Source organism: Mobula hypostoma, chromosome 16, assembly GCF_963921235.1.
Source record: "Mobula hypostoma chromosome 16, sMobHyp1.1, whole genome shotgun sequence".
NCBI classification, from domain to species: domain Eukaryota; kingdom Metazoa; phylum Chordata; class Chondrichthyes; order Myliobatiformes; family Myliobatidae; genus Mobula; species Mobula hypostoma.
Window position 1 is genome coordinate 68,057,399 of NC_086112.1, and position 12,331 is coordinate 68,069,729.

Consider the following 12,331-nt stretch of genomic DNA (forward strand, 5'->3'; position numbering starts at 1 on the left):
ATTATGCCAGTAAATTATGAAATAAGTCCAGGACCAGCCTATTCATGTTGTGACCAGCTATATAGGTGAGGCTCTTTATTTAACGTAACTTTCAGATGTTGAAAACGCAGTCCTTGTGTACAAAGTCCATATACTGTACAGATTATGGTAATATTTAAACACATCCCCTATGCCCATGTACAGCATAAGTGTTGCGTGCACAGCCTTTTCATATGTTGTCAGTATCTGCACAGTGGCCCTGTGTGGGATACATGAGATAATTTACGCAGCAAATTAAGCAGTTTGGATTTGAAATACGACACCCAACAAGCTCCAATCTGACAGATTGGCTGATGAAACAAGCGTGTAACATTTAACTGTGGTAGTAAAGACATATATGCAAGTGTCCCTTAAAGGAAGCTACGGTAACTCCACAGCTATTCCCTCCATAGCTGCTGTCTGACCTGCTGAGTTCCTGCAGCATTTTGTGTGTGGTTGCTCTGGATTTCCAGCATCTGCAGAATCTCTCGTGTTTAAACTGTGAGTATTTAGTGTAATGATGAGAGGGCCAAAGCACCATCTCTGGGGCAATGATTCTCAATGGATTGGATAGTTGGCACATTCTCATTGATAAATCATCTTAGTTCCTCTGATTGCAAAGAGATGGTTTGTTTACAGATGTGCTAGGTTTTTAACCCCTTACTGGACACGAGCCACTAGTCTGCTCCCATTAACTGGATGTTACTGTGAATGCAGCCTTAGCAAGTGGTAAAATGACTGAAGGGGTGTTTGTTTCTTTAATCTAGGGGTTCTCAACCTTTTTTATGCCATGGACCCCTACCACTAACCGAGGGGTCCGAGGACCCCAGCTTGCGAACCCTTGCTTTGATCAGTACTTTTGCAGTCATCATTAGATTTAAACATTCAATAGGAATTGTCAGAGGCAGTGGAACAATTATAGGGGAGAAGAGAGCTGATGAAGCACAGAGCTTGTTACGATTATGTTACATTTATAGATAGCCTAATTGTGGGAAGTAGAAAGGTTAAATATCCTAATTATAAGAATCAGTGTTGTAAAAAGTTTAATTTTTTCTTTTATATCTAGCTGAAACTTTTCAGTTGATTTTTTTCTGTATTCTGCAGTTCCTCAAAAAATGGGAATTAAGTGAAGCACAGAGATAAATCGAGAAATTTAAGGAGATCAGGGGAATTGTGTTGAATGAGATTGTAATTGTAAAAGGTTGCAAACTGATACTTTGTAGGAGTACACACTTGCACTGCTTTCAGTAATGTTGCAGGCTGATCTCCATTTGCAGCATTTGCAGGAGAGGCATAAATGGAGCAGATGTGCAAGATCCCAAACCAGGCTCCATTTTAAACCTGGGATGTGTCGGATTTATTTGTCTCTGAGACGTGTGCATGTAGTGTCTCCTGTGCTCTATAGCTTGTCCCACCCTGTCAGAGGACACGTATGGGAAACCAATAGAGGTGCCAGTCATTTTCTCCCTGTTAGCTTACTGAAGCAGTGAACAGTGGCACAGCACAGAAACAGGACCTTCGGCCCATCTAGTCCATGGTTTTCTGCCTAGTCCCATCTACCTGCACCCAGACTCTAGCCCACCACACTTATAGATAGCCTCTCTTAACTGTAGCAATGAGATGGATGCCATCTAACCAGAGGGATGCCAGTAGACGATGGCAGGGTCTAAATGAGATCACTGGGCGCAAAGAAAAGGCTGGGAATATTAATAACTGTGGCGCTTCTCTTCCTGACGAACTTAACGTATTCTACGCAAGATTCGAACAGAAGAGGAGCATCCCGCTCCCTTCGGATGAACCGGACCTGGTGGCATCGAGATTCATCGTCACCGAGGAGGACGTTAGAAGGGCCTTCCTGAAGATAAGTCCAAGGAAGGCGGCGGGCCCAGATGGCGTCCTGGGATGGGTTCTCCGGCCTGTGCAAGCGAGCTAGCTGGAGTGTTTGCTGACATCTTCAACTGCTCCTTGCTTCAGTCTAAGATCCCCTCGTGTTTTAAGAAGGCAACGATAATCCCAGTGCCGAAGAAGAGCAAGGTGGCATGCCTGAATGACTATCAACCTGTGGCTCTGACATCAATTGCTATGAAGTGCTTCGAGAGATTGGATATGGCACTCATCAACCACAGCCTACCGGTCAACCTCGACGCTTTGCAATTCGCCTACTGGAGCAACAGGTCAACAGCAGATGCCATCTCTCTGGCCCTACATTCCTCCTTAGAACACCTGGAGAATAAAGACGCATACGTAAGGCTCCTTTTCATTGACTATAGCTCTGCCTTTAATACATCATTCTAAATAAACTGATTCCTAAGCTCCGGAACCTGGGCCTTAGCACTCAGATCTGCAGCTGGATCTTCAACTTCCTCACAGACAGGACCCAGGCTGTAAAAATAGGGGACAAGCTCTCCTCTACAATCACTCTGAGCACCGGTGCCCCACAAGGCTATGTACTTAGCCCCCTGCTGTACTCACTGTACACCCATGATTGTGTAGCCAAGTTTCCATCAAACTCAATATATAAGTTTGCTGATAACACAATTGTAGGCCGTATCTGGGGTAATGATGAGTTTGAGTACAGAGGGGAAATTAAGAACCTGGTGACATGGTGCGAAGACAATAACCTATCCCTCAACGTCAACAAAATGAAGGAATTGGTTGTTGACTTCAGAAGGAGTAGCGGACCGCACGACCCAATTTACATCGGTGGTGCGCAAGTGGAACAGGTCAATAGCTTTAAGCTCCTCGGGGTCAATATCACAAATGATCTGACTTGGTCCAACCAAGCAGAGTCCACTGCCAAGAAGGCCCACCAGCGCCTTTACTTCCTGAGAAAACTAAAGAAATTTGGCCTGTCCCCTAAAACCCTCACTAATTTTTATAGATGCACCGTAGAAAGCATTCTTCTAGGGTGCATCACAACCTGGTATGGAAGTTGTCCTGTCCAAGACCGGAAGAAGCTGCAGGAGATCATGAACACAGCCCAGCACATCACAGAAACCAATCTTCCGTCCGTGGACTCACTTTACACCGCACGCTGTCGGAGCAGTGCTGCCAGGACACGACCCACCCAGCATACTTTTCGTCCCTCTTCCCTCCGGGAGAAGGATCAGGAGTTTGAAGACTTGTACGGCCAGATTTGGGAACGGCTTCTTTCCAACTGTGAACGGATCCTGACCCGGATCTGGGCCGTACCCTCCAAATATCCGGACCTGCCTCTCGGTTTTTTTGCACCACCTTACTTTCCAGTTTTCTATTTATGATTTATAATTTAAATTTTTAATATTTACTAATTTTTACTATTTTTAATATTTAATACTTGTAATCCAGGGAGCGGGAAGCGCAGAATCAAATATCGCTGTGATGATTGTACGTTCTAGTATCAATTGTTTGGCGACAATAAAGTATAAAGTATGAACTTGTATCCACCTCTTTTGCTGGCAACTCGTTCCACACTCTCACCATCCTCTGAGAGAATTAGTTTCCCCTCAGAGACCCCTTAAATATTTCACCTTTCACCCTAAACTTGTGACCTGTTGTTCTGGTCTCAGTCTCCCTATCAATACCTCTCACAGTTCAAAGGAAAGTTGGAGAACTCCCCACTGAGCCCTGCAGATTACAACATGCCCAGGCAAAAAATGAAGTGTTCCTCGAGCTTACATGAAGTCTCGTGTAACGATGCAGGAGACTTTGGGCAGAGTGGTACAGTGATTCAAAGGGAGAAACAGACTAAGGTCAGGGTTACTCACACAGACTGAAAGCAGATCTTCCAGAAAGCAATCACCAGGCTGTGTTCGGTTTTTTCCAAAGTAGAGCAGGCCACTTTGTTTTCATATCAGAACTTTACGCTTTTAACTTCAACACACAGTTGTATCAGACCAGTACAAAGGACAGTCCAGTCCATGTTCTTGAGAGCAATTGCAGATGGACACTGAACCCCAAGTTGACAACCTAATCATGATTTTAAAAGTATCTGTAAATCTAGTTCCAAGGAAATAGTGGAGTATTTCTGTTAATAATTTAATCTTGACCATGGTTTTTGCTTAAAATGAATCATCTTTAGCTGCACCTTTATAGCTACTGCATTTATATGAATTTATCGATTTGCTATAATCAATCAAAATCCCGACGTGCAGGCAACCAAGTCCTGTATGCTTACAGTGAAAGCACAAAGAAGTTCCAAAAGATTCTTGCATACTTTGAATTTTTTGGCAACATTCCCAGGAGAAACAGGATGTGAGTAGAGCGCTTTTTATGGTAAGGAAGCAAAATATTATTTCTGAAGTAATGAGATTCTAGTGGATTATCATTTAAACAATTTGTGCTTTTTCCATCTCCACTATCAAAACATTCTCAACAGTTATCATTCTTTCCCTTAGCCTGTTCAACTTTGGAATTTGTAAGGTCCTGAAGCTCATGCTCTTTATAATAAATGAATGTAATGTTACCAGGAAATTGAGATACTCGACGGAAAGCACAATTAGTCATTTATCCTCTCCATGAATTGTGTGATACCTCCCTGCTGAGAAGATTCTTTATGCTTAACGTAATACACAGTACAACATGGCTGCCTCCCGGCTGGTTTTCACAGTTGGTGGTGATCGGAGGAGGTGCAAACTCATTAATCTCTAAATAATAAACTGCTGGAAGAACTCGGTGTGTCAGGCAGAATCTGCAGATGCAAAGAGATAGTCAGCATTCTTGGTCGAGTGTGTCTGATGCAGGGTCTCGGTGTAAGAGATTGACCATTCCTTCGATCCTTGGATGTTGCTTGATCCATTGAGTACTTCATGCAGTTTATTAGAAAAACTAGCAGAAGGCAACTGAAAAAAACCATAAGGAGAAAAGAGTTGAAATATGAGAATCAGCTAGCCAATAATATCAAAGAGAATACCGAAAGTTTTTTTTTCCAGATATTTAAAGAGACGAGAGAGTGGATAACAGACCGCTGGAAATTGCACTAGAGAGGTAGTAATGGGTAGCCAAGAAATGCTGGATGAACATAGTAAGTATTTTGTGTCGGTCTTCACTGTGACAGACACTAGCAGTATGCCAGAAATTTGAGTGTGTCAAGGGACAGATGTGAGTGTTGTTCTTATTTCTGAGGAAAAGGTGCTTAGGAAGCTGAAAAGTCTGAAGATAGATAAATCACCTGGACCAGATGGACTACACCTCAGGGTTTTGAAAGAGGTAGCTAAAGAGATTGTGGAGGCATTAATAATGATCTTTCAAGAATCAGTAGATTCTGGAATAGTTGTAGAGGACTGGAAAATTACAAATATAACTCCACTCTTTAAGAAGGGAGAGAGGCAGAAGAAAGGAAACCATTGACCAGTTAGTCTGACCTCAGTGGTTGGGAAGATGTTGGGAGTTCATTATTAAGGATGAGTTTTCGGAGTCTTTGGAGGCTCTTGATAAAGTAGGCCGATGTCAACATGGTTTCATTTTCTTTGAGGAAATAACAAGCAAGGTGGACAAAGAAGCATCTGTTGTTGGCGCTGTTTACTTAATTTTGAGAAGGCCTTTGACAAGGTGCAGCACATGAGGCTGCTTCACAGGAATGATACAAGCATGAATAGAAGATTGACTGATTAGCAAGAGGCAAAGAGTTGGAATAAAGGGGGCTTTTTATAGTTGGCTGCCACAGGGGTCTGTGTTGGGATCACTTCTTTTCACGTTACATGTCAATGAGTTGGATGATGGAATTGATGGTTTTGTGGCCAGGTTTGCAGATAATGCAAAGGTAGGTGGAGGAGCAGTAATGGTGAGGAAGCAGGGAGTCGCTTCCTCAAGGGCTTGGACAGATTAGGAGAATGGGAAGTATATTGTCATGTGCTTTGGTAGAAGGAATAAAGGTGTAGACTATTTTCTAAATGGGGAGAAAATTCGCAAATCAGAGGTGCACAGGGACATGGGAGTCCTTGTGCAGAATTCCCTAAAGGTTAACTTGCAGGTTGAGTCCGTGAGGAAGGCAGAAGCAATGTTAGCGTTTATTTTGAGAGGGCTAGAACATTAGAGCAAGGATGTGATGCTGAGGCTTTGTAAGGCATTAGCCAGACTGCAGTGGGAGTATTGTGAGCAGTTTTGGGCCCCTTATCTAAGAAAAGTTGTGCTGGCATTGGAGAGGGTCCAGAGGAGGTTCACAAGAATGATTCCGGGATTGAGACCTTTCAAATATTGAAGGGCATAGATATATGTGGAGAGGATGTTTTCTGTAGTGGGTGAGTCTAGGACCAGAGGGCACAATCTCAGAATAGAGGGGTGTCCATTGAAAACTCAGATGAGAATTTAGCCAGAGGGTGATGAGTCTGGAATTCTTTGCCATAGACAGCTGTGGAGGCCAGGCCATTGAGTATATTTAAAGTGGAGATGATAGTTTCTTGATTAGTCAGGGCATCAAAGATTATGGGGAGAAAGTAGGAGAGTGGGGTTGGGAGGGATAATAAATCAGCCAAGATGGAATGGTGGAGCAGACCCAATGGGCCAAATGGCCCAATTCTACTCCTGTGTCCTGTGGTTTTTATTATTTTGCTCCAGATTCTGGTATTTGTATTTGGTTGTCTTTCATTTAGCTCCAGCTCTATGTTCTGAACACCGCTCTCCACTCTGTATCACCAACAATTAGTTTTAGCACAGGGAAAAGTCGAGTTTTTAACAGTCTGAGATGATGAAAATAAGGCTGTGTTGGTTCCACTGGGTTGTCAACAGTCAATGATTGCTCTGGACTTTCCAAAGGTTAATCCCAAGGACACTACTGGAGGCAAAACAGTGGAAGATTAAAAGTTTTTTGTTTTTGCTACATGAATAGTAATACATTGATTCCAGATAAAAGGGAGCGATAGCATGGAAGTTCCTAAAGTGTTGCTCGGTGAGCAAGAAGTGACTTTGCTGGAGCGCTTCTCAATCTGTCGTGCTGACCACCAGGCATCCATTTACACTGTTCCATTGTATTTGCTCTATATTCCTTTCAGACCCTCCCAGATTCTACCACTCACAGACAATTCACTGGGCAACCTGCTCACCTTAGGGAGAGCAGGTGCGGGAACACCTAAAGGAAAACGTGCAGTCACAAGGAGACTGTGCAAACGTCAGGCAGGGAGCATCATGGGTTAGGATTGAATCCGGTATGGTGGAGCCGTGAGACAGCAGCTTTCCCAGCTGTGCCATCGTACCACCCATAAATTGTGACCCCGTTTATCCCCTCATTAAAATGAACCTTTGCTTTTTATGGGATCCTACAATGTGCCCGTTCACTGATTTGTTTGCCTATCAAACATTCAATAATTCGACGGCAAAAAAAAATGCTTCTTGACCTTGAAGCAACTTGGGACCATCAATGTGAAAAATCACTGCAGTTTGGCAACCTGAATCCAATTGGGTTTATTCCTGCAATACACACAAAATGCTGGAGGAACTCAGCAGTCCAGGCAAAACCTACGGAAAAAGCACTTGGGTTTATTCCTAGTGTTTCCAGTTAAGATGGTAAGATTCATTATATCATTTTAACAGGAGTGATGTCAGTTTTTCTGAACTCTCTTTTACATGATTACAAAAGCTATAGAGCTGTGCATTTTCTACAGTTTGTTAGAAGGAATTTAAGTTGATCAATCTTCTACCCGAAATCATTATCTTTGTACCATTTCATCAAACGCTATGTCAAGTGTCTTATGTGGGCGAAGGTTATTTTGAAATTTTATATTAAGACATTCTGTCATCAGGATTTGATTTGTTCCAGTTGTTTCATCCTCTTCTGTGAAAGCCAAATTATTGTTTTTTGATGCATGACTGATTCCAGTTGTGGATTATGATGCATGTAGCCGACTTTGAGGCTTTCCTCACTGGTTTCTCAAAGGCCAGCCAGTAGTCTGACAATACTGTAGTCATTTCATTAACTTCTAAACTACGAACAGATTGAGACCTCTCACATTTAGGTTTATAAAAACAGGATTTCTATAGTCCTTGTGAAGACGAGCCCAGCCCCCTACCCCAGTGCAAAATTCCTAACCTATTCCATGCTCAGCTGAGTCCTTTGTCATGAGTCGATCCATGCTTTCCGAAATGATTCACATGCTCTCTTCCAGCCAGGGCAAACCAACTTTTCTACAGAGAACCCAGTTCTCATTTTCTCCTTTCTGTTCACTTTCATCTTAATGAAGAAATAATCCCGGATATGTATTTGAGTTCAGAAAGATAGATTTTAGTTGTCCTTGAGGTTTATTACATGCTCTAAGCTGCTTGCTGAAATTATGGCTTTGTGTTATCTTTTGACTTACATGAATTACAGTGGACATCGCTGATCCTATCATCAGTCCTCGTGCTTGATTCTTTTCTGATGTGTTCTAGTGCAGTGGTTCCTAACCCGGGGTCCACGGACCCTACAGTTAATGGTAGGGGTCCATGACATAAAAAAGGTAGGGAACCCCTGTTCTGATGTAACAGGGCTTCCTATTTAGGCCACAACCAGTTTAACATTCAACATCTTACTTTAGAAAGACTGACGAAGTCATGGGAAAGATAGGGGAACTTAGCCTCATGCAGGATGCCTTGAAGTAAATTTCCAGGTTAGGTTGGTGGTGAGGAAGGCAAATGCAATGTTAACATTCATTTTAAGAGGACAAGAATATAAAAGCAAGGATGTAATGCTGAGACTTACAAAGCACTGGTGAGGCCTCACTTAGAGTACTTTGATCAGTTTGGGCCCTTTATCTAAGAAAGGATGTGCTGATATTGGAGAGGATTCAAAAGAGGTTCAGGATTATGATTCCAGAATTGAAAGACTTTGTCATATGAGGAGTGTTTGATGGCTCTGGGCTCAGAGGACACAGACTCAGAATGGCGGGTTATCCTTTTAGAACAGAGGTGAGGAGGAATTTCTTTACTCAAGTGGTAAATCTGTGGAATTCATTGCCATGGGCGGCTGTGGAGATCAAGTCATTGGGTATATTTAAGGCAGAGGTTGATAGATTCTTGATTAGTCGGGGCATGAAGGGATACAAGGTGAAGGCAGGAGATTGGGGCTGAGAGGGAAAATGGATCAGCCATGATGAAATGGTGGAGTAGTCTGGATGGGTCAAATGACCTAATTCTGCTCCTGTACCTTATGGTCGGTCTTGTATGACCAGTCTTTTTCATAGGTTTTAGTTACAGGAACAGATTGAGAAATTCGTCTTACTGAAGCCAAGGGGTGATCGGATGGTGTTCAGAATTTTATGGGATTCTTTTGAGGGAAAACATGTGTTACTGATCTGCCAGTTAATGACTAGAGTGTGGTATTGCTAGAGAAACTAAGCCTTGAATACCCTTTCTGCACCAAAACTTGTAAAGACAGGGCCAGTAACAGAGTATATCGATTCCATGTTTAAACAAACATGGCTGCTGCCTATTCTGTGTTGTGTATTTTATATTTGAATAATATTCTACACATGTTGTTTGGTTAAGCATTCTTGTTCATTGAAATAACTCATTATAGGTTGTCTGTAAAAATATGTGAATTACACATGTCACGATACTGCAACATGATGAGTGTGCGCTGCACTTAAAGTAAAAGATGGAGTTAGACTTGTATCTCTGGACTACTTGTTTTTCCTTCAATTTGTTTAGGTTACAAAACCTAATACTCTGGAGAATTTGGGGTTTATAAGGAAAGGGGGTCTTAATGAACTTTCATTTTAAGGGCAGTCATATTCCACCACAAAAATTGAAGGTTTGCTGTCGGGAGTAAAGGTTGAGATTTTCCAGTGCTTCCAACAAAGAACTAGAAAAGAAAACTTAGTGTTGCCCTCGGAGCCACAGCACAAATAATTTGCTACTGATCAGCAAGGATGGGGAGCCACGTGGCCTAGGAGGAATCTGTCTGGCATCATCCTGCCAAAATTACAAGGAGCCCCAAGGTAAAGTGAGTTGCGTGGGTATGTAGCTATGTGTGTTTGTCGAAGAGTCTGGAATGGTGAGTTTGGACTGACGTTAGAGAAAGCAGTCTGAGGCATGCTGAACGATGAATAGCAGATAGTTGGCAGTTTGCAACTGAACCAGCATACGATTGCAATCTGTCAATAATTAACACATTTATTGACACTTTGCACAATTGAATTTCCTTGACCTGGAGAATGGAAGTTTTGAATCTCATGCTGGCCTTAGATTTTCAAGTGAATGCGCTGTTAATTTAAGCACAGTTTACAATTGATCATTACACAAACCAAACTATGTTTTAACTCAGTCACGGCTAATCCATACCCAATGCAAGCCTAAGAATTCCTAATCCAACACATACAGACTGCTCCCAATGGGACTGAGGCCAGGTAAGCAGACTCATTTTTTAAAAAAATATCCAAAGCCTCTGTGCACAGATTTAGAGAGGCAGCCTGATGCGACCCAAGGTGAGGGCAACATTTTTCTGGTACCCAGCTTGATCTGAACTCAACAGATATTTTCAAGTCCCTGTGAGCACAGACCGGTTAGCCAGGGTTTGTGTACCGTCTCTTTATGCTCCCTGCTCCACCCTTCCATCACTGCAGGGAAATTCATCAAGAGTCATGCCATAACGGGGGTTAACGTGCAAAGCATCTGCAAATATAGTTGGGAAAGGTCAGACCTTTGACTGTAGAAATTTGGGGCGGCCCGGTAGTGTAGTGGTTAGATTAGATTAGATTATGAGGACACTCAGTCCTCGTTTATTGTCACTTAGTAATGCATGCATTAAGAAATGATACAATGTTCCTCCAGAATGATATCACAGAAGCACAAGACAAACCAAGACTAAAACTGACAAAAACCACATAATTATAACTTATAGTTACAACAGTGCAAAGCAATACTGTAATTTGATAAAGAGCAGACCATGGGCACGGTAAAAAAAAGTCTCAAAGTCCCGATAGCTCCATCATCTCACGCGGACGGTAGAAGGACAAAAAACTCTCCCTGCCATGAACCTCCAGCGCCGCAAACTTAGCGGTGCAGCACCCTGGAAGCAGCCGACTCTGAGTCCGTCCGAAAACTTCGAGTCTCCAACTAGCCCTCCGACACCGAGCACCATCTCTGCCGAGCACTTCGACCCCGATCCCGGCCGCCGAGCAACAAGCAAAGCCGAGGACTCGGGGCGTTCCCCTCCGGAGATTTCGGATCGCACAGTAGCAGTGGCAGCGAAGCAGGCATTTCAGAAGTTTCACCAGATGTTGTTCTGTGCTTCTCACGTCCGTCTCCATCAAATCGGGATTGTGCACAGCACCCTACTTAACAAATAACAGACATCACCACCGGAGTGGCTGCTGTGAGCTGCGTCGTGCCGCCAACTTCTCTTCTCGTTAGCGCAACGTTTTCCGGTACCAGCGACTCGGGTTCAATTCTCGCTGCTCCCTGTAAGGAGTTTGTACGGTCTCCCCGTGACTGTGTGGGGTTTCCTACCAAAGGTGTACCGGCTGGTAGGTTAACTGGTCTTTGTAAATTGTCCTGTAATCAGTGCTAGGGTTATGTCGGGGGCTGCTGGGTGGCGAGGCTCGAAGGGCCAGGAGGGCCGGCTCCACACTGATTGGTTCATGTGGCAAGTGTCTTTCTCTTCACACTCTATTCTGCACTGTATCTCAGTAAATAAATAAATAGACTGAAGTATAAAGACACAGCACCTGGTATGACTGCCGCAATTGACACAGTACAATATGTGAAGCCCATTTCTCTGTCCCTAGACGATAAGGGAACTTGGGTGTATTTTTAAGTTTGGTGCGCTTTAATTAAGTTTCATGCACAGTGTGGGGAAGTGCTGTTAGCTGTGTATCACTTTATTTTTTCCACTCGATTACCCCTTGAGAAGGTGCAGGGTATGTCTGTGTATGAAGTCGCATTCCACAGTCTCGAGCTGTGTGGCTGGCCGGCGTGAGTCATCCCCTTACTAACAAAGGACTCCTGGATCAGAAGTATTCAGTTAATTGATGTATTGAAGAGGGATTTGGGTTTGATTTCAGAATCAAAGTATTTGGATACATTAATAAAGAGCATTTATGCCATATAATTCTTCCACATGTCACAAATGCACAGTGTTAGCATCCTCCAAAATGTGCATTAAATTGCTGGGATAAGGAGTTAGGAAAAGAGACAAGTTTCTCATTTGAACATCAAGTTAAAGTTGAGACTTTGAGGTTTCAATGAAGTAAATAAGAGTTTCTACTAGATGCTGAGGCTGTGGTAGGAATTGATATATTTTAGATGTCTCCAAAAGAGGAATTAAAGAAGTTAAAAATCTTTGTTTGCATTCAAGGTAGTTAAACTGGTTTTCTGTGGCACCAATTGTTATCGACAGGGAGAATAATAAAGAATAAGACAAGGC

The 12,331-nt window shown here is 42.9% G+C and overlaps 1 protein-coding gene across 2 annotated transcripts in view; it reads left to right on the forward strand.

The window, feature by feature from the left end:
* mfhas1 (multifunctional ROCO family signaling regulator 1) overlaps window positions 1–12,331 on the forward strand; it is a 102,514-nt gene that overhangs the window by 64,195 nt on the left and 25,988 nt on the right. The gene's annotated exons all lie outside the window — the stretch shown is intronic.